This window comes from Aedes albopictus, chromosome 2 (assembly GCF_035046485.1).
Source record: "Aedes albopictus strain Foshan chromosome 2, AalbF5, whole genome shotgun sequence".
In the NCBI taxonomy this organism is placed as follows: domain Eukaryota; kingdom Metazoa; phylum Arthropoda; class Insecta; order Diptera; family Culicidae; genus Aedes; species Aedes albopictus.
This window is the reverse complement of record NC_085137.1, coordinates 13,077,322-13,101,027: the sequence shown is the minus strand read 5'-3', so window position 1 is coordinate 13,101,027 and position 23,706 is coordinate 13,077,322. Positions and strand designations below refer to the sequence as shown.

The following is a 23,706-nucleotide window of genomic DNA, read 5'->3' as shown; positions in this document are numbered from 1 at the left end:
TGATTTACGAGGTATCAGGTGCGTTTCAGGGGCCCCAGGAAACCTGAGAGGTTTGTCAGTAGGTATATGGCTGTTTCACGGGGTTTCAGGGGATTCTAGCTGGTTTCAGGGGGTTTTAACGGAGTCTCATGCGGTACAAAGGAGTTAAAGAGGTACCAGAAGGGATTTTTAACCCTAAAAGGGATACCTGGGGTCCATTGGACCCCAGGAGCCTTTCAGAGCTCGTCTTTGATGAAACACGCTCAGCGAGGTGACGAAACTGAGGCCATGAAGGTATCCCTTTTAAGGTTAATAAGTTATTAACAAGAGTTTTAGCTATAGGCTAATTCACCTCGGGACCCTTCCGAAAGGTGAGTTTGTCAGGAGTGGGATTCGATCCCATGTCCTCGGTGTGATGTCAGATGCTTTAACCATCCCACCAAGTCCACTCCGGTACCGGAGGTATCAGGGGTGTTACAAGTGGTTTCATGGCGTTTCAGAAAGTATCAAGCATGCTTTAGGAAGCGTCATCGGTGTTTTAGAGAACATCCAGAGGATTTCATAGTATCTGAAAGTGTTTCGCGCCTCTGTAATGACAGTATAAGGAGAATCTCTGTATTGAGGCGCAAAATAGAGTGGATCAAACCAATATGCGGAAATTAAACGTATGACAAAGACCTACATGAGGGGGTTAGAAGCAAAGGAGTTTAAGTGACAAAAACCTACTTTCGAGTAAATAAGGTTTAAAGTTTTTCATCAATTCTTCATCCCATACAAATTGTATGCAGTTTCAAAATCAACTCAATTTTTTTCCGATTTATTGTAATTTTTCTAATCATTATAAAAACAATCTTAAAAAAGTTCCTGAAAGCTTGTAATCTGAAGAATTTTATTATATGCTCAGTTCAAAATCAACCAAATGATCACTTACACCCCTTTTCATCTGGGCCCCTCACATACATATAATGGGACACTTGTTTCAAAATTCCGCCATTAGGCAAGCTCTTCAGCAACATGATAAATAGACATAAAATGTTGATTATATCAAATTTAAGAAAGCTCTTACTCAAATTGCTTTTTATCTATGCACCCATGCATAATGCAACAATCGCATTATATTCGCTATTCGCTAACTTGATTGTCTGTTCTTCCTTGCTTCAACTCTGACTTCATTTGCGTAAACTGGGACGGCGCGCGTGCATGCGTGCTTTTTCCCTCAACGCTCTGTATCCTCTTCCAGAAAGTAGCATCATCAAAGTCCCCTTTGGCGACTTGTTCCCCGTTGCATGGCATGGTTCCTCTTGTCTGGCAGCAGAGATGCGAGCACCTAGGTATCTTCCCAAGAAATCCGACTTTTTACCGAGGATGCAACAATGTGTGCCCCGGCCTAGCTAGGCAGACGGGCTCGTCTATTTATTACTCCGTTCCCCTTCGCGTCGTTTCGGCCGCCTGCTCTCGCTCTCTGGCATAGTGCTGGTTTTATTACTATTATTGCCAAATAGCTTGAGGGCGCCTCCAGGAAGTGAATGAGTGCTGGAACGCTTTGGAACGGGGTGAGCCATACATGTCGGCAGGCAGGAGAGCCTATACCTGTTGTAGGGTGCGACAACGTCAGTGTGGACTTGAGCGGCTCTCGTGCGCAATTGAAAGTAAACCTTTTCTTTGGCAGACGAACCTGTTTCCTGACAAGTCGCTTTCAAAGTGATCCCCACAGTGACTCTAATCGGTTGGAACATTACATACGTGATTTCCATCGCAAGTAACCGTAACACTAGACTAGTACAATTTCAATTCTTTGCATTCCTTAAGAAATACAATGTTGTTATTTCTTAATTTCATTTCCAGTGCAGTTCGTCAAAATAATGATTTAGTAGTGCAAACTTTTATTTTCATTATCAAAACCTTTACCATTGGCACTTTGCACTATTGAAGAAACTCTAAAGTCGAACTTTTCGAAACGGAAAAGCATCAGAAAACAAAAACATGACGGAAGCAACAGTTTGACGTCCGCGCTCGAGCATGAAATTTGATAGAATCTTAAATCTGTTAAAGACCAGATAAGATCTAGACCATATTGCACTCAAAAGGACGGAATCAATAACTTTCTTGCTCCTCCCGATCCTCTCCAAAACGAAAAGAGACTTCAATTCTAAGCGACGAACCCCCGCTTGGCACTCTTCTCCCATATTTTTGCTCGATAGGACAGGACAAGATACGATTTGACCGCACTAGCATAACTCATCCTGTAGAGGAAAGAACGCAGCACGAGAAAAGGGCTATCCGTTCATTGGAAAAAGGTCAACGTCTCGATTCGATATAATTTGTTTTGAATTTTTAGCATAATTTAATTCTATCCCGAACTCGAGCCCGAAAAAATACCTTCCGCGCTGTCTTTTCTTGGGATCTTGTTCGGGATGAAAAAAAAAACGCATAACTCTCGATTGAAGTTTTCTTGGATTTCGCCTGTCTCTCTGGCAATGTAGGCTCGCTAACCTACCTACCTACCCATGGGCAAAAGGTGAGGAACCGGAGTAAAAACCGCCGTCGAACTCCAAACCGACCGAGAGTGAGAGCCAGGAGAAAGAGACCCGCCACACACAAGTCAGCTCGCGAGGAAGAGCCCATAAAATATTACGCTGACATTCGTTATTTACTGTCTGGGATTAAATATTTTATTTATAACTCTCGGCAGCTTCGATTCTCTTTCCGTGTCCGCCCGTCCCGTCCCGTCCCATCCTCGCGCCGTCCCGCATCTAGGTTAGTGGCAAATTCGACCCGGCAACGGCCAGGCCAGCCAGCAGGAATCGTTGGACAACCTTCCATCTCACAGAGCTCAACAACCACAACCGATACCTACAATTCGATGTTCGCGCTGTCCGTTTCGTTTTGGGGGCTCTGCGCGCACCGGCGCGGCGCGTTGTTGACTCCTATCTTTCCCGATTTTTTTTTTTTTCGTTTTTGAACAGCGGAGAAGACCTCTTTCTTCGGGGGACGCTGCGCTGCTGGCGGCGTAGTGTTACTCCAATTCCGTCTGCACTCATTTCCATTTTTCTTCATTTCGATTTGCCGCGTGCGCTGACGACCGGCGATTGGTATGGTGGACCCAATATGACCGACTGTGTGCTTGCAATGGCATTGATCTGAGCCAAACATCGATCGTTTCAGCTGTTTTTCTCAATGTCAAAACGGAGATGCATTTATTTTCCGAAAGTTTCAATCTAGAAATCCAAAATCATATAAAAAAAATCTTCAGAAGTTCCAACTTGACATGATTACCAGCTTAGTATTTTATCTCCCATAAAAATCTTTTTTAGCCAATTGTCAATTCGTATATTAACACGCTACAAAATGCTTTCTGACCAGGAGAATCAAGAAAACTACTTTTTTTTTTGTTTATAGAGACTTTACCCTGAAGGGGCATTCGTCTCTAAACCTACCATTATGAATAGCTCTTTAACCGAGTCGGAATCCAACCCAGATATGCTCAGAATAGTCTTACTGAATAGTTGCGCATTCGCATTAATGGGTTTAGATAGAACACAAGTAACCTGTATCGCGCCAAAACCTAAAAGTTGTTTATGTGACGATTTGAGTATGACGTGTTTCTTTGTAATACCATTGGGGATAATATACTCCAATACCTTCAAGACCCATTACACATGATAAATATATTAGCGTATTTAGGATTTTTCCCTAAGGAGTGCCTAGGGAGTGCCGATTTCAGTGACTTAACGTTTGATTTTTCGTATAAGTGAATTCCGATCAATTTCATAGTATAATGACACATTCCACACGTTACGTTTTGCGCGAGAATCAAACTTTTGCTTCAAAAAACAGTTATGTTGTTAAATACACGCTAACCAGCATATCAAACGATCAGATTTGAATAGAAGATTCATTATATGCTTTCTAATTGAATTGGACCTTTGTACTTCGAAATCAAGAAATCAAGAAATGCAGCGTAACGGGACACCATCGCAAAAAATGACGATTTTTGACCGAACGTCAAGAAATTTGTTACTTTTTTCAAAGTTTCAGGTACTATTCGAAGAATATTAGTAATAGTCTTCATTTAAATGCAAAAAGAATCAAAATCGACAGCAAGAGCTTGGAAATATCGTTCAATGAAGTTCAAAAAACGCGTTTTAGATGTGCGTGGAATGTGTCTAATGATATAGGTACTGCACTAAGTACACGCAGAACTCGATGTACACAGAGCAACGAGTAACTTTCACGCAGCGACCGAAAAGACAAAAAAAAATTCACGGAGATTTGTGGGTTCCGGGTCATTTGGCCGAATGCCGTTTGGCCGAACGCCATTTGGCCGAAAGGGTCATTTGGCCGAATGCCATTTGACCGAATGCCGTTTGGCCGAAAATAAATGATGAACTTAAGTGACCATGTCACTATTCTTCGCATAAGTATAACTCAAAAGAACAGCCAAGAAGGAAAAATCTTTGATAAAATATTAACAGGTTCAACGCCAATTCATCCCTAAATACCAAAACTAGAAAGAATAGCCTATGATTAAAAGAAGGAAATATTTCTGATGACCATTATGGTAGTTGGAATGTCAAAAACTTCCTCTGAATTCTTTTGAACATAATTCGGCCAAACGGCATTCGGCCAAACGGCCATTCGGCCAGATGGCATTCGGCCAAATGGCGTTCGGCCAAACGGCATTCGGCCAAACGGCGTTCGGCCAAATGGCCGGACACCAGATTTGTGTACCTCCGGATCAGCACATTTTTTGTGTTGATCCAGTCGTACACAAATCTGCGTGAAAAATCCTTTGTCTTTTTGCTCGCTGCGTGAAAGTTATTCGTGCGCTGTGTTGTTTCATTTAAGGGTGTACGAAAAGAACTAGTTTAAACGCAATCGTTTTGGTGTCATCCGTGCAATATTCTTGAGGTAATTATTGAATTGAACCATTTAACATTTGTCGCGACATCTTTGTTTTATTGCTTTAAAAATCATTTGTATTTAAAAAAATGCTTTCCAGAAAAAATGTAAGAAAGTGACTCCATCAAATGAACATGCAAATACTTTTACAGAGCATTTGTGAAAATGATACAAAATTGTAAAACTAAGTTTGATTAGTAATCAATCAAAATGTCAGCTTCGTATAGCATTCCATTTGCAAGATATACGTATTGGGATGTTCCCAAACTCGACTCTGGATAACCGAGACCGGCCTGTACGTATAATACAAGAAATTTGTGTTTTCGGTACAATATTCTTTTGACCCTTTCTTAAGAAATAGTCCTGACAATTTATTTGGAAATTGTTTTGCAATTTGTTGGTATATTTAGTATCTCAATTTGAAAATCCCTCAGTAATTCTTTAGGATAGGCAAATTTCTTCGGCATATTCTTCTAAAATTTCTTCTTTAATACGCTTGGAATTTGTTACAAAACACCTTTCAGCACATTCTTTGAAAATTTCATCGTTTCTTCATAAACTTCATCGGCAAGCTCCTCGGATTTTTTTTGAATTCCTTTGCCAATTGTGGTACTCAGGATTTGAAAGTGTGTCAGCAATTATATTGATATTTGTTTTTTTATTATTATTATTTCTCTAACAACTCTTCCAGCAATTCTCGTGAGAATTCCTTCGATACTTTCATTAGACATTTATTTATCAATGGGAAGATTCATTTATTACGTCCACCGTTTTTCAGGATTTCTAGACCCCCTCCCCTCTCTGTCACGCTATTCTCCTATACCTAATATACGTACTGTCACACTTTTCTAGACCCCCCTCCCCCAAATGTTGTAATTTGTAAACGTTCCCAATGACTCTGGGAATCATCTCACAAATTTCTTTGGAACCTATGTTGATTGATTCCTTCAGAATTCCTTTTCCTATTAAAAATATCTTCGCAAAATTTTTCAGCCAATGTTATACGCATGCAGGCACGATCAGAACTATCTATGCACAAAAAAATAAAGTCAATTGGCTCCAAATTGACTGAGTTATAGCAAAAGAACCTCCCGTGCAAAAGAATAATCGGATGTACTTGCGGATTTTTTTTTTTTTTTTGACGACTTCTTTGGGATATATTTTATTTTATTTTTTTTGATTAAATTTAGCCTACTTCTATGTAGAGTATTAATTTTTTTTCAGGATTACTTTGGTAATTCTCAAACAAATTCCTTTAACAACTCTTAGGAAACTTTTAAGGTTATTTTGAGAGAAATTTGTCCTAATTCGGAATTGTTTCAAAAGTTTTTCGGGAATTTCTTCGGGTTTTCCTTCGAGAATAACTTCTAGATCTACTCTGCAAATTGATTTGACAATTCCATTCTGAAATTTATTTTTCTATTCTTTTGGAAATTGTCCTCTGTAAATTTTTGGAGCAAGCCCAAATGGGAATTTCTGAATTTTCACAGGAATTGTCTGGAAATTTGCAAGGGAATGATCGATGAAATTCACAGAGAATTAGCTGGAAGAATTTCCAAAGAATATACAGAAGAAACTGTGACATTAATTCCAAGAATAATTGTCTGAGAAATTTATAAATCAATGACTAAGAAATTGCAAGCGGAACTGCCGGAAAAGCTTTCCATGATTATTTTAATATATTTCGAAATTTCTAAACAAATTGCCGAACCAATATTAATACAATGAAATCATAAAGAATTACACGAGGAATCACAATAAAATTGCCGGAAAAATTTGCAAAGGGACTATGAATCGGAGAAATTGGGGTTAAAATTTCAGAAAAATATTCCTCAGAAATTGCCGACAATATTTTCAATTTTATTACTGATGTAAATAACTAAGGAATTATCAAAGAAATTCACAATGGTTGAAAGAATTTTCAACTGATTTTTAATCTGTTTATGAATCTCTCACAAATTGAATTTTGAATAAACTTGTAGAACATTATTTTTTTCCAAAGTCACGTAAAATATAAGTAAAAAAATTTAACTGACCCGATAACTTTTTAACCGCTTGACCAATTTCAAAAAGCCTTTGGTGTGCTTTTTTAGATGTTTTGGTTCCAGATTTCAGCAACTTTTCAAAAAAAAAAAAAAAGGCGCATCCTAGGTCATTAGATGCTAAGATATTAGTCCTGTTCAATGAAGTAGGTTGAACATTGTTGAAGTTGCTGCAACCTGCTCTTACCTATTCGTCAACAAATGGGTAAGAGCAGGATACAGCAACTTCAACAATGTTCAACCTACTTCATTGAACACGACTATTATTGCACACATTTCTTTTTTTTTTTTTTGTATCTTTATAGACTTCTTGAGTATACTATGGACCAGAGTAGCACTGTGTTACTGTCAATGGTAAGCAAATCACTGATTTTGATAGGCCTACTGCGGTCCAAGTCAGCGTGCGTTCTATAGGGCTCTGCACGAAATTTTCTCCCTCTCTTTCGCTCTTATTGACAGTGCAGTGCCCTATAGTCTATTGAGTCACTTTCCTTGTTCCATCAGAACTGGACTGACTGTGATGGTATAGGGATATCACTGATAGGCCATCTTTAAAACTCGTTTGAAAATCCAAATTAAGATTTACCAAGATGATATTTTTATATGTGGTCCAAAACAACAAGTGCATGTTGGTCACAAAAAAGTTTGAGTTTTGGCGAAAACCACTAAAATATCCCATCAGTTGCAATGATTCGTTGATGATCAATATCAGACGCGCCAACTTGGCCAAATTATGGGGGGGGGCAAAGCCTGGTTTTTCTGATTTTTTGTATGGGAAAATCGAAAAATCGTCAAATATTGGGGGTGGGGGCAAAACGATGCTTGCCCCCCCCTAAGTTGGCGCCTATGATCAATATCAAGTCGTTGTCTGTCATTGTCGTTTTGATATTGATTGGTCTGGAGTGATAGTGACGATGGTGCAATATCACTAGTCACCTGACAAGACTGATATTGCGCAACTCTGCTATGGACTGATGTTTCTTAAGCTTGGGTTTTTTTCAGCCTTGCAATTTAAACGACATAAATTTTCTATTCAAATTCCACAGAATCAAGATAAGGCAGTTTGATTGAATTGAAAACGTGGGTGCTAGGTGATGTGTGCTAGTCTACAGATTTTATTCAGATTGTCGGGAATCAACTTTTCCATTCTCTTGCCGAGATTTGCACAGCCAACTGACCAGCAAACCTATTCAGCTGACATCTCAGAATTTTCAAAGTTCATCGTTGAGAATCGGAAAACAAACATCTTTGAGATTCTTTCAGTAGTTTCTTTTGAGATTCTTAAAGAATCATCCAGAATTCCACCAGAAATTTCTCCCCAGATACTTCCAGGAATTGTTCCTCCAGGAATTTCTCCAGAAGTTCGTTCCAGGATTTCTCAGGGAGCTATTTCAGGGATTCTATTGAGAGTGTCCTACGAGATTCCTAGAAAAGTGCTATCCAATATTTCTCCAGTAATATCTTTTAGGATATCTCCTTCTAGGACTCCTCCAATAATTCGTTCAGGGATTGCTCCAGAAACTCTTCAAAGATTCCTAGAAAGAACATCTAGAGGACTTTCAAAAGAAACTTATTAGGCAATAAAATGTGGAATTCCTGGTCAATCTCAGGAAAAAATCCTGAATTAATCCCAGAAAGATCTGCTGAAGTTCTTTTGTAACTCCTGAAATAATGCTGGATAAGAGCAATCATTGAAAAAATCTCTCAAAGGATTACGTAGTTCCTGGAGGAATTCCAGAAGGAACTCTTGGGGAAATTCCAGAAGGGATCTAGAAAGATTCCTTCAACTCTTGGAAGAATTACAGAGAAAAATTCTGAAGGAATCATGAACGAATTCCAAACAGAATCTTAGTAGAAGTTTGCTGGAGAGTCCTAGAAGAAATTCCTGAATTAATCCGGGAATGAATTTCTAGAGAAACACGGGTCTCCAGTTAGCCTAGTGGTTAAGGCTATGGATCGCCAATCCGGAGACGGCGGGTTCGATTCCCATTTCGGTCGGGAAAATTTTCTCGACTCCCTGGGCAAAGTGTATCATTGTACTTGCCTCACAACATACAAATTCATGCTATGGCAGGTAAAGAAAGCCCTTCAATTAATAACTGTGGAAGTGCTCAAAGAACACCCAAACAATCAAAAGTTCGGATTCAACTTGAAGAACGAACTCAGAAGTTCAAGTTTGGTTCAATTCCGGTTTCGTTGAACTTAATTCTCCAAAAAGTTACTCATGTATTGTTTATGAACTTGGAAGTACATGTACAAGTTTTTGACTGCTCCTCAAAACGACATAAAAGTAAAAAAGAGATCCAGAAAAAAACTTACTTTGAACTTTTGAGCAGAGTTCAAATAAAATTTAACCGAACTCATGTTGAACTTTTGTGTGCCTCTAAAGCTCAAATAAAGTTCAGTTTGACCTATTCCAAAAACTTGAAAAGTTCCATTTCGAACTTGTTTCGTACTTGTTTTGAACTTACTACTCAAAGTTCAGATAAATATTAACCGTACCAAAAGTGAACTTCACTTGAACTTCGGCGACAGCGGAGCTCGGGAGAAGTTCTCATTCAATTATATCACTCGGAAATCGAGCTCAGCAGCCACAGCTTGTGTTAATTTCACAAGTACACTTTGTTTCACTATAATATTTCAGCGTACTTACTTTTAATCAACGCAAAGCATCCGTATTGTGTGGCTCAAAGGCTGCCCCCGCAGCGGAAAACTGTTCCACCTCGGATTCCGCCGGAGTTTTTTTTCGGCTGTGCATAATGTTTTTCCAGCTATGCTGGATGTCTCCATCTCCGTCTCACTTGTCGCTGCAGCGCGCGATCGTAGTCACTGGAAACTTATAATCTTTTCTGAAAGTCGATACACTGGCCCTAATTTATTGCTTTGCACTGAGAACCACAACAAACTGAAAATGTCAAACTGTGTAAGTTTACAAGAAGTTCCACGTGAACTTCTTTCGAACTTTCGACTTCAAAAAGTATTCCAAGTTCAGATAAAGTTCACACGCAAACCTGATTGAGCTCTACTAAATAATATCAGCACATTGAGTAAAATCCCAAGTTCCTAACAACACATACATGGAGTAGTGGTTAGGCACCGGCTTTCAACGAGGAGAACCCGAGTTCAAATCTCAGGAAGTAAAAAACAAAAAAAAATATTTCAAGGTAGGGTATATGGATCATTCCTTGGCCTAATTTGCAAACCGCCTTGACAATTGTGACCATAACTCATGAATTAATAGCACTAGAAATAATATGTTGACCCTATTACGCACTCTAGGCAATGCATGTTTCACCAATTGGAAGTGAACGAACGTAAATATTCAAGAATTTACTTAACTAAGTTGAAAAGATTGGATGTGATGGTATGCAACGTTGGTCTATGGTACATAAATTGGCCTATTAGTGGATACAACGTTGGCCTATTGCTTTCCATGCACTAGAACCACTTATTATCTCATTTTTTCAATATTTCTGCTGAGGTATTATCTCTGTTTGTTCACCAATCATGCTTTCAAATTACATTTTCGGAGCCAAATTTTCAAAAAACTATAAATAAATTACTTAAACTAAAGTTCTTTCTTTTTTAGTAACGAAAACAATGCAACCCGATTATTGTGTTATATTTTTACAGTCACTGCACACAAAATCTATCTTTCTGTTCGTTCTTTCTGGTTCTTACGCAAGCAATGTTGTTGGCGTCACTTTATCGGTGTTTTTGACGTCACTTTACTGATGGGCCAAGATTTGGGTACATAGTGAAAAAAATGTCCTCAATATTCGGCCCACATGTAATTTGTAAAATAGTTATTATTCGTTAAAAACAAACATACAAATTCAAAATAGCATCTTTGACCGTCGCATCAAATGTTCAGTTATTGAAAAGGCAATTCGAAATATTCCAGAATCATGCCATTTATGATCATGTGTATAGACTACCCACTAAGCCGAAGAATCATAGCGTCTACAAAAGCTAAACAAAGTGACATTTTCATACAATTTTAATACTCCAAAGGGCTAAAATTGAAACGAAATGTTACAGGTGTTTGGCGCAAAGCTTTTCCGATATCCAGTTCGGCGTGTTTGTTTGAGTTTTTGGTTAACGTTAAGATAGGCCGAACGAGGGGACTATGCCAACGAAGCATCCCGATACCCTATTAATTAATTTGGATTCCACATGAACTAATTAATGTCTCTTAATAATAAATTATTTTTAAGGACTAAACACATTTTTTTTTTTCATTTTTTCGAAGCTTATTTTCAAGCTGAATAGCGTTCCTTTCAACGACACAAGTGTACCTTTTGTGAACTCAAGTTCGGTTAATTACTTAAAAAGTGAGCTGAATAGAATGCTATTCATCTTCCTTCGAATAGCTGATTTAGCCCAAACATGCTATTTTATCCGAACTTTTGGTTGCTTGGGCACTAAGTTGAAGCGAGGCAGGCCAGGTCCCAGTGGGGACGTAGAGCCATAAACAAGAAGAAGAAGAAGAAGAAACACGGAATACCCAGAAACCCAAACAACAGTTATATTCTAACAATCACCAAGTGCGTGTGAATCGGATTTATCGGATTATAGCTTGAATTTTACCACATTGTTTGCTATTGAAAATAGTCCGTATCGTTCAAGGCGTGTTGGAGTTATGGCCATTTCAGTGATCAGGATCAGCACCGGTAGAACTGAGCCATTACTTATATTTGCACGTGTGCAAATAAACTTTTGTTTACCTTTCATGTAAGATTTAGCACAGCAAATTAAACAAAAAGTGAACCAAAACCGTAAAACATGAAAAAGTTTTATTTGTCGTATATTTTTTGTTTCCGATTTAGGGTATTGGTTCCCTTATTAAGCATGTGGCTCCCATTTTCATCCTACGAAAAACAAAGGATTGAAGCGTAGTTTGTTGTGTTTCATATTTTTGTATTTTTTGTTAGAAGTGAGCACGCATGAAAACAAAAAGAACGGAATCAATCGGTGCCGTAATCGCTTGTTTTCGAATAGGATTAATATGGGAGCGTGAGATTATTGATGGCACACATACCCTATCTAGGTAGCCAAAGCTAGAAATCGAAAGATAAAGAGTAGTTCTTCCAAACGAGGGACACAAATTGTTGTTTTGTTGGGAAATTTAAGAATTCTGGAGAGTCAAAATCAAGCTCAAGCAATTTTTATAGCGAACTCACTGTTTTGCGCTCCGTCCCGAAAGGGATATAGGTATATTTGGTAAAAGGAAGATGTCCGTAGTAAAAAAAATGATTACCAGAATATCCAAGATGGCGGTCTAAAATCCAATGTGGCTGCTCCAAATTCAAGATAGTGGCTGTTTAACGATGTTTTAGGTGTCTTAAGCCTTGAAATATGGGTATATTTGGTACGAAGAAGATATCTCAAGTCCAAAAATGCTGACAATATATCCAAGTTGGCGGTCTAAAATCCAAGATAAAAAAGACACATATGTTTCTGTGACTATAATGGGGCCCCGAGCCTTCCGAATAAGCAAATAAGTATGTCGGGAGTGGGATTCGATCCCAGGTCAACGGCGTGATAGTCACGGGCTAAAGTATTGTTATTAGAAAAAAACTATACCGGCCATTTTTTTAAATAATGTACCCGCAAATACTTACAGGAGAGCATCTACTGAATGTTCATCAAATCACCTAGAATATATTTATCAGTAGGTCGGCTCCAGAGGCACGTTCTCATCCATTTGGTAAATTTGTGCCAACAAAATCAGAATATATTTAGGGGAAAAGCACTGATCTTCGCCACTGTTGTATTGTTCGCCCCTGCAATTTCCTTTTTTGTGTATAAAGTGGCGAAGATCTTAGCAGAATTTTAGAAGGGCAAACTCTAGTGCTTTTACCCTAATATATATCACTAAGGGTTTCTGTTCTTTATTCTCTATAAACAGTCTTTTTAGTCTTAGACTAGCTTATCCCGAGCCAACGGCAGTCTTTCTCTTCCGAACGAAGACCTCACATTTTGATAATTTCCCGGACATGAAACTCAATATCAGGTTCTCGAATAAAAATATTCCGGTTCTGCTCCACTTGAGTTGTGATTTCCCTAAGGAACAACTCCATCATTCATTATTGTGAAAACTGGAATTCTCACTGCACCTTTGTTTCCTACAATTCTTTTAGTGATCTTGGATTACCTTGATTTGAAGAAACTAGAACTATGATTCATTCTCGAAAACAGTTAGAAACTTCTTCACTATCATTATTTGCAGATAGCATAAGTGACCAAAATAAAACGAGAATAATGCACTTTGATCAACGCCAAACATTTATCATGCGTAGTCGCGTGCAGATTCCTAAATCATGCTCCAGTTTTAAGTAGAACAGTGGTTAAGTTGCAAATCTGAGTTTTACCGCAGCTCAAAGTGGGATATTTACTAAAATTCAGATAGTATTCACTGACAGTCTGAAAGAATGATTCTAAGGTTGAATAGAATATCTTTCAATCACTTGAACACGTCGTTATTGGCGGATTTTCCTATGTAATGTTTAGTAGGATCGTAACATATTGAGGCGAGGATCTCAGTTGTTGAAAAGGTTTAAAATATGTGAATAAACATTGGCAATATTTTCATCACTTTAAACTAGTATCGTAGAAATTGCCTATGCCGAATCTGTAAGACAGATCAGTAAACTAAACGCTTCCCGTTTACCCCGCGTTGAAGTCTCTTGGAAAACAGTCTTCCAAAGCAGCTTCAAGCGTCAACCTGACGGTCAAAACCGACGATAATTACCTTAATTCACAGCTATAGCAGTAAGTAGTAATCCCTTAATCCTGCCGGCTGTAGTCCGCTTTTCCCAGCTTCAACTGTTGTTGTTTCTCGCCGCTTGTTGCGTGGCGACGGCGTTCCATAAACCGAAGAACAATAGAATCCACTTCACCAATGAAATGCTTTGTGCATTCAGCCTTTCAGCATCATCAGCAGCGTCAGCCTGCCTCGATTGAAATCTTCACTTCCTTATTATCTTCTTCCTCTATTGGTCGGCCACTCACTCGCTCTCGGGCTTTTGCCGTCGCATCAACACTTTTTCCACCTTTTATTTTCTTGCTAGGCAAAATCACCACTACGAATCAGGCAAAGCCGAAAATCGACACTGGCACTGGCACCTTTTTTTTTGCTGTTTTAGCGACGAAGATCTTCACCGAGACTTTCTTCCTTGCAGCGACGGCGACAGCTTTCTCAAATCCTTGCGCAAACAGCCGAAATTCCGCAGCCCAATTTTAATCTCACTTTGTTTTAATCATCTGTACGCAAAATCAAAACGCGTATCCCGAAGAAAAAATTTGTGATTAAAATTCCTATTTGCAGCTACAAAAATTTTCTTTTAAAAAATTCTTCCTCGTACTTTTTTTCGCTTGGCTCCTCGCCGCCTGCTCACTCACTCACTTACTTCTATCCTCGCGCAGACTCCGGTTTCTTTTTTCCTTGCTCTTTTCTCCTCCGCGTTTCTTCGCGCTGCACTTTTTCTCCCTTGCTCTTCCTGATGCTCTTCTCCGTCGTCAGCGCGTTTGACTTTATTTTATTATAAAAATATTTTTGTATTTCACTTTGTATTACATCCACACACTCTTTTCGCGGTGCTGCTGGCTGCTCTCTTCTTCCATCGTCGACGAGTCGTTTTCCAAGTCGTCACAGGTCTTCGGTTTTGTTTGTTTCCTTTTTCTTCTGGCCTTCTGGTCTACTATCCCTCTCACTCACACGCACGGGGGGGGGGCAGAGCTCTCGCGCCAAGCTGTATAAAACAATATAATGAGATATTTCTCATGAAAAGGAGGAAAAAATAACCATCCTCGCTGCTAGGGCCTGCGCCGCGCAGAAGCTGAAGTAGCAGCAGCCGAAGATTACGCTGCCAATAATGACAAGAAGAAAACTACGGGGAGGCCGTCGGACAAGAACACACCGCGCGCGCACGTTTGTAATTGTAAATGAAAATAAATAAATTTCTTCATACGTGTTGAAGTCCGCGACCATCCAAACTTTCTTGAAAAGATTTTTCCCTTTTCTTCCCAACTCTTGCGGGGTTTCCTCTGACCTCTTCTGCACGGCTCAACTACTCGTTGGTCGGCATCTGATTCTTCTGATGACGACGAGACTTCACACTTTGGGCAATTTCGAATTGGTTGCGAATTGGTTGATCGTGAACCACGATCGAACCTTCGGAAAGTGGTTCAAACTATTGTGGCAGCATCCGCCATTGATTGAGATTCATCTTGAGAGACCCTTCTGCACAACACACAAAAGCTTTCCACGCACTTGTTCCTAGGCCTCTTGATTAGTTTTCCTCAGCCAAATAACCCCACAGCCATCTTCCTCACATCTCCAAATTCCTGAGCGAAAAGTCGAACTCCCTTCAAATACACAGACCTCCTAAACGCACGGTGTTAATTTAAAATGTATCCCTAGTCTTGTCTTTCACTCTCCGCCGCGCTGCTGTGTAATTCTCTATCGCGATCCCGTTCCCGCACATTCACCTCAGATCGTACCAAAAACTCCAACTCAACGGGGTCCTCAACTCGCTCGCGCGCCGTGTTATTTCATTCCATTAAGAAAAACTAGCTCTCCTCTAATGCGCTTCAGCACTGACTTCTTCTCGTTCCTCTCTTCTCTTCCTCACTCGCCACTCCTAGGGTCTCTACACCGCAAAACTTTTCCGAAAAAAACCTCTCGCGCGCGCTTGGACCCTCAGCTAAAACACGACGTACGGGACGGACTTCAACTCTTCACCCGAGCGTTTAAAGAACTGATCTCACGGCGCTGGCCAACCATTCCAGCAACCGAATCCATGCGATCCCAGCGAAAACGATCGTCGTTCAGACCCACAGCAACCCAAGAGAGCCACGAGAGAGAGACTTGAACGAATGGACAAGCGAGGAACGTGAGTGAGAATGTTGCACAAGGAGCTCACACAACCATGCGCCGCCAAGATGGAACGGATGGTCAGTCAGCGCAAAGAGACACCAACGCAAAGCCCGTTCGTCACACGCACACATCCTTGCACAACAGCAGCACAGAGTTCAGCGCTCAGGTGAAGATCGATCCACCGATGAAGCGCGCAGGTAGATTTGTTCGACGACGACCGACGGTAGGTTGGGAACTTGCTCTGGCATTCTTCAGGTCCGTCCGTCCCGCGCGCGCGCGGTTCGTCTCTTGCGGTATTTTACCGTCCAGCAGCAACCAAAGAGGCACGGAGAGCATAGCATCCAAACCGAACTAAGAGCATATTGATTGCTGGATGTTTGTGTGCTAGCTGGCTTGCGCGCTGCGGTGATGAGGTGAGCTCGATGAGTGAACGGGTTGCACACCGAGAGAAGAAAATGCTTCCATTGCTTCACTCTACTGACTTGACTGGTGATGTTGTTCCATGCAAACTGTGGTGGTTGTGGTATGCTCCGTCCGTCGATCAGGTAGAAAAAGAGCCGTGGGGAGTGATTCACCTTGAAGTTTGAAGTGCACATTTTTTCACATAAATCGCTACATAAATAGATCGTCAAGAAATTAACGCTACGCATCAACGTCGTGTGAAGTAAACTCAATTTGGGAAAGTTTTTAATTAGTTCTTGGTCCTACTAGCAACCATGCGTCCCCTTTTCTTTTTTGCTTGAAGACAAGTAAATAGGGTAACCTGGGGCGAAACTCACTCACGCTATTCCATTATATAAGTGAAGTTCCATTCGATGCAAGCAAACTAGACGTAAAATTGATCCGGAAAAGCCCAAGAATGCAAAGAATATTCGAATGAAAAGCGTGGAAAACGATGATTTTCCACATTTGGAAAGATTGTCTAATTTGAAGCGCACGCAATTTAAGCAATTGCGCGCTGATTATATAGAACTTACCTTACCGGTCAGGCTAAGGCCGGGGTGGCCTCTGCTGTACATAGTAGCCGCCTCCATTCCACTCGGTCCATGGCTGTTTGTCTCCAGTTCCGCACTCTGCGTAAGGTCCGCAAATCGTCCTCCACTTGGTCGACCCACCTAGCTCGCTGCGCTCCACGTCTTCTTGTACCGGTCGGATGACTCTCGAGAACCATTTTAGTCGGGTTGCTATCCGACATCCTGATGACGTGACCCGCCCACCGTAGCCTCCCGATTTTCGCGGTATGGACGATGGTTGGTTCTCCCAGCAGCTGATGCAGCTCGTGGTTCATTCGCCTTCTCCAAGTCCCGTCTTCCATCTGCATTCCGCCGTAGATGGTACGCAACACCTTCCGTTCGAAAACTCCAAGGGCGCGTTGGTCCTCTGCACGTAGGGTCCATGTTTCGTGCCCATAGAGGACGACCGGTCTAATCAGCGTTTTGTAGATGGTTAACTTCGTGTTACGGCGAACTTTTTTCGATCGTAGAGTTCTGCGGAGTCCAAAGTAAGAACGATTTCCTGCCACAATGCGCCTCTGAATTTCTCTGCTGGTGTCGTTGTCGTCGGTCACCAGTGAGCCCAAGTACACGAATTCTTCAACCGCCTCGATTTCATCACCGTCGATATGAATTCGGGGTGGCGGGCGCGGTGATTCCTCCCTGGAGCCCTTTGCCATCATGTACTTTGTCTTCGACACATTAATGACTAATCCGATTCGCCTGGCTTCACTCTTTAGTCGGATGTACGTTTCCGCCATCGTCTCAAATTTACGAGCAATAATATCAATATCATCGGCGAAACCAAGCAACTGAACGGACTTCGTGAAAATCGTTCCACTCGTGTTTATCCCCGCTCTTCTTATTACACCCTCCAAAGCAATGTTGAACAGCAAGCACGAAAGACCATCACCTTGCCGTAACCCTCTGCGAGATTCGACTCGAGAGTATCCCTGATACTCGAACTACGCACATCACTCGATCCATCGTCGCCTTGATCAACCGTATCAGTTTATCCGGGAATCCGTATTCGTGCATAATCTGCCATAGCTGTTCTCGATCGATTGTATCATACGCCGATTTGAAATCGATAAACAAGTGATGTGTGGGCACGTTGTATTCGCGGCATTTCTGCAACACCTGGCGGATGGCGAACATCTGGTCCGTTGTAGCGCGTTCACCCATGAATCCAGCCTGATATTGCCCCACGAACTCTCTTGCAATCGGTGATAGTCGGCGGCATAAAATTTGAGAGAGTATCTTGTAGGCAGCGCTCAGTAGTGTGATCGCGCGGTAGTTCCCGCAATCCAACTTGTCGCCCTTTTTGTAGATGGGACACACGATACCTTCCATCCATTCCTCCGGTAATACTTCCTCCTCCCAAATCTTGGTAATGACCCAGTGTAGTGCTCTCACCAGTGCTTCTCCACCGTATTTTAGAAGCTCGCTTGGTAGTTGATCTGCTCCAGCGGCTTTGTTGTTTTTCAACAGGCCAACCTCCTCCTCAATCTCTTGAAGGCCAGGGGCCGGAAGTCTTTCGTCCTGTGCACATACTCCTAGATCGGTTACCACGCCACCTTCGGTTCTTGCAACGTCGCCATTGAGGTGCTCATCGTAATGCTGCCGCCATCTCTCGACCACCTCACGCTCGCTCGTGAGAATATTCCCGTGATTATCTCGGCACATGTCGGCTTGTGGCACAAAGCCTCTGCGCGAGCGGTTCAGCTTCTCGTAGAACTTTCGTGTGTCCTTAGCGCGGTACAGCTCTTCCATCGCTTCGCGATCTCGTTCTTCCTGCTGGCGCTTCTTCATCCGGAAGACTGAGTTCTGCCTGTTCCGCACCTGTTTGTAACATGCCTCATTCGCTCTCGTACGGTGTTGCAGGATTCTCGCCCATGCTGCATTCTTCTCGTTTTTCAACTGTTCACATTCGCCATCGTACCAGTCGTTTCTGTGATTCGGAGTCGCGAAGCCTAGTGCTGTAGCCGAGGTACTACCTATGGCGGATCGGATGTCCCTCCAGCCATCTTCAAGTGTAGCTGCGCCAAGCTGCTCTTCCGTTGGTAGGGCCACTGCTAACTGCTGCGCGTAGTCTTGAGCCACTTCTACGTTACGAAGTTGCTCGATGTTGAGCCGCGGCGTTTGACCTCGACGCGTGGTGATAACTGTCGAAAGTTTTGAGCGCATGCATACAGCGACTAAGTAGTGATCCGAATCTATATTCGCACTGCGGTATGTGCGGACGTTGGTTATATCTGAGAAGAATTTACCGTCGATTAGAACGTGGTCGATTTGGTTTTCTGTTTGATGGTCGGGTGATCTCCAGGTGGCTTTGTGGATATCTTTGCGGGGGAAGAAGGTGCTTCGGACTACCATACCACGGGAGGCTGCAAAGTTTACGCATCGCTGGCCGTTATCATTCGATACGGCGTGCAGGCTGTTTCGCCCGATTACCGGTCTGTACATTTCCTCCCTTCCTACCTGCGCGTTCATGTCGCCGACAACGATTTTCACGTCACGCGGCGAGCAACCATCGTATGTTTGCTCTAACTGCGCGTAGAACGCTTCTTTCTCGTCATCGGGTCTCCCTTCGTGTGGGCAGTGGACGTTGATGATGCTGTAGTTGAAGAAACGGCCCTTAACTCTTAACATGCACATCCTTGCGTTGATCGGCTGCCACCCGATCACACGTTGTCGCATCTTGCCCAACACTATAAATCCTGTTCCCAGTTCATTGGTGGTGCCACAGCTTTGGTAGAAGGTAGCCGCTCGATGCCCGCTTTTCCACACTTTCTGTCCAGTCCAACAAAGTTCCTGCAACGCCACGATGTCGGAGTTGCGGGGATGTAGTTCGTCGTAGATTATCCTGTCACATCCTGCGAAACCTAGTGACTTGCAATTCCATGTTCCAAGTTTCCAATCGTAGTCGTTATTTGCCTTTGCCGATTGTATCGAGTCGTATTTTCTCCTATGTTATTCGCAATGGGGATTTTTACGGGTGGCTTATTGGGCCTACACCAACACTCCTGTCTCGCCGGAGGGCCATCGTGCCAGTTCTGTTTAACGTCCTAACCAACACTGGGACGACCACGCTGATAGGGCTACCACCTTGGATCTAGCTGGGCGTGGCGCAGCGTTTCTTACTCAGCCGCTGGATGCTAGAACAGACGCTGTTTGAGCCGCACCTCCTTGGTGAACAGACACTCAGATCGTACCTCCTCAATCTAGCTGATGTCAGAAGGACATTATATAGAATCAACCTATTAATTATCATCCGCCTCCTACTCCTTCCATTTGCTGCCGTAAATAGTAAGATGACGCCGCCTGGTATTTCATTAGATTTCAAAGCGGAAATTCCCAGAGGTCGTATTGCCCCACCTCAAGGTGCGTTTTGCCCCCAACAGTTTTTCAGCACCCAAAACGTAACACTTTTTTAAATTGTTAATTTGATTAGGTAAAATTGACATCACGCGGACCAAAAGTTGGCGTCTCTTAGACAAATAAGTAAACTAACTTTCAAAACGCAATACACCCATAAAATCATCTTAATCTTAGATATAGGGCCACGTTTGCTTAGGGGGTGCATATTACCCCACCTTCCCCTACGTATGAGATCAGAGTTTGTAGATGAAACATTAGATGATATGATCATGTTTGGCATAACGACCCAACTGAAGCAAAGCCTGCTTCTGAGCTTATTTTAATAAAATAAAAACCCTGAAGTGACCATGCCACTGTTCCCCGCATCACTATATCTCGAAAGAACAGCAAATGATTCAAAGAAGGAAAAATCTTTGATAAAACATCGACAGTTTCAACGCCAACTAATCCCTGAATGTCGAAAGTAGAAAGAATAGCCTAGGATTTAAAAACAGAAATATTTCTGATGATCGTATTGGTAGTTAAAATGTTAAAAACTTCCTCTGAAGTTTGATCATAATTCGCAAAACGGTGTTCGACCAAACGACCAATTCGGCCAAGCGACATTCAGCAAAATGGCTGGACATCTATTTGCAACATTTCAGCAGTATTACAAAAAAATAGCTAGTCTTACTGTGCAGACTAATTGGGTTTCAATAAAATAGATAATTGATAAGCTACTAGTCGTAACGGTGAGTCTACGCCGTATAAAGCATTCGCTTTAACTGATCTACAGGAGATAGACAGGTAATATTTTTACTTTATTAAGACTTTTCAAAAAGCTGTAACTTTTAGAAAATAACATCATATATTCTCATATTTTCACTGTAAGTTGATCGACTAGTTGTGTATCTTTTGGAAAATTGGAAAAGATCGGGCTATTGAGCACGAAGTTATTAAGATAACTCGTGGATAACTGACACTGAGGAAGATTACAAGTGGTAGTCGAAATACGCGTATCTGTCAAAGGATAAGCAATTGGGGCGGAATTAAAAGGTACGAAAGGTACTGATTACACTCATTCGAACTTACTTACAGTTTACATAAAAGCAGTGTTGAAACACATTAGTGATTGGTTCTGAGAATTAGAAAAATTTTGTTCAGGCAGCCAAAAACGGATTTCAAAAACCTATGTTTTTCGCCAAAAAATATTAAATCTAAGGGCACAAATTTCCAGCTCTCTAATTGCTTCAATAATGTAAGTCACGAAATAGCCTTTCAATAAAAAAATAAAACATATTCAAAAACTGGTACGGGATGAATGACCCTTAAAGGTTGAAATCCCTGGTAATAAACAAACAAACAAACATATTCAAAAACTATGCAAACATGCCGAAAACTAAGGGTGACCCATCTTGCAACGTCTACACATTACACGTAGTTATATGGGAAGTATAGCATAAGGAATATAACAAAAAAAACATTTTTTTCTGTCCAAGAAACGTAAAGAGTTTTCAAATAACTATATCACTTTTACGTTGATCTGGGAAAATAAATAAAAGATTCCAAAAATATCTTGTACGCGTGAAAACAACACTGACCCATCTTGCCTCCACATACCATATAATTATCCGATGGCTAACTTTGAGCTGTTATATATCCGGATTCAATGAACCAAATGCCATGAAATTTTGACCATTACTTATAGGGTATATGTACCTTAGCGTGGTTCAAAAAATCGGTTTTGCTCCACACCGCTTATTCGATTCATAACCAGATTCTATGCCTTCTCCCAAAATTTGAGCTGATTTGGTTGAAAATTGAGACTGCACAAGCCCATCAAAGTTTGTATGAGAATTACTATGGGAAAACGATGTTTTTCATTCAATCAACCATAGCATTTCCCCAAGTACCCAAGCCGGTTAGAGGACCCAAGACACTCCTAGGTTGCTCTATCAGCTACAACTTTGCCGAAGACCGCATTCGAATCGGACGGCTCAATAATTAGTTATCGATTTCTATCCAACTGGAGAAACGTCATCAGTGATCGTTCAGCTTCCCAGCAGGCAACATTGCTGCACATGGCGCCAAAGATAGCACACAGAAATCACGGCTACTATGTTTCACTGCAAATTGCAGTGATGCCTATCGAATAGTTTGATTATCATGGGCAAAGATTTTCATTCTGGTTGAAAATCGGTAATTAATTATTGAGCCGTCCGATTTGATTGCGGTCTTCGACAAAGTTGTAGCTGATAGAGCAGCCTAGGTGTATCCGGGGTCCTCGAACCCTCTTGGGTACTTGGGAAAATACTATGGTCAATTAAATGAAAAACATCGTTTTCCCATAGTAATTCGCATACAAACTTTGAAGGGCTTGTGCAGTCTCAATTTTCAGCCAAATCAGCTCAAATTTTGGGAGAAGGCATAGAATCTGATTATGAATCGAATAAGCGGTGTGGAGCAAAAACGATTTTTTGAACCACGCTAATGTACCATACCTTGGCCTAATATGCAAGCCGCTTTGACAAGTTTGACCATAACTCGTGAAATAATAGCATTAGAAATGATGTGTTGACCCTTTCACGCACTCTAGACAATGCATGTTTCACCACTTGGATATAAACTAACGTAAATATTCAAGAAATTGCTTAGTTACGTATAAGAGCTTCGATGCGATGGTATGCCATGTTGGTCTATGGTACAAAAATTGGTCTATTAGTGTATACAACGTTGGCCTATTGTTTTCCGATCGCTAGAACTTCCCTCATTTTTTTAATATTTCTGAAGTATTATCACTGTTTGTTCACCAATCTAACTTTTAAATTACATTTTTGGAGCCAAATCTTCACAAAACTATAAATAAATCACTTAACCCTTCAGGACGCGCGCTGTTGTACAACACTGCCAAAAAACCTCGCTCGTCGTATACAGCTTGATGGCGCGCGCGTCCTGAAAGATTAAAATACAGTTATTTCTTAAGTTTTCAGGTTATGGCTTTCAGTCTTGGAAGAAAAACTCAAAAACGGATTGTTAAGTTTTCATCCGACGTTTCGGTCACTATATTGTGCCTTTCTCAAGGAATCTGTGGACAATGATTTTCTTATGTTGTGCTTATTATTCTTATGTGTATGCTCTGTTTTCTCGTAACATAAGCCCACAGCATAGGCCAAATTTGTCCCAGACGAACGTATCACTGGAACCAGAATCGAGGGAACAACGGGTTAACCCTACCAACGAAGACGTCACAGTCAGCGCGAAAACGATCTACAGTTCCATAGTACAAGTTGGGCAATTTTCGGGAAACATTCAAAAAATCCTAAGAAAAGACTATCCAAATGTGACCATTAGCTCAAAAAATGCCATAACCATGCTGCCTCTGGTGAAAGACGTCGAGGATGAAAACAGTACACAGATAAAAATGATGAGATTTACACATCATGTAAACTTCATTTTAGTCATGTAAACTTAAAGTTATGATGGTTTACATGATGTATCATGTAAATCTGTGTTATATGTCATGTAAAAACTGTGAGTCATGCTGAATTAC

The 23,706-nt window shown here is 41.2% G+C and overlaps 1 protein-coding gene across 1 annotated transcript in view; it reads right to left on the bottom strand.

Moving 5' to 3' along the window:
- Positions 1–15,851, bottom strand: part of LOC109415442 (protein dachsous) — a 376,681-nt gene extending 360,830 nt beyond the window's left edge. Inside the window, exon 1 of the mRNA XM_062849191.1 lies at positions 13,678–15,851. The gene's annotated coding sequence lies outside the window, so the exon portion shown is untranslated. The remainder of the gene's footprint in view (positions 1–13,677) is intronic.
- Between the last annotated feature and the right edge of the window lie 7,855 nt (positions 15,852–23,706).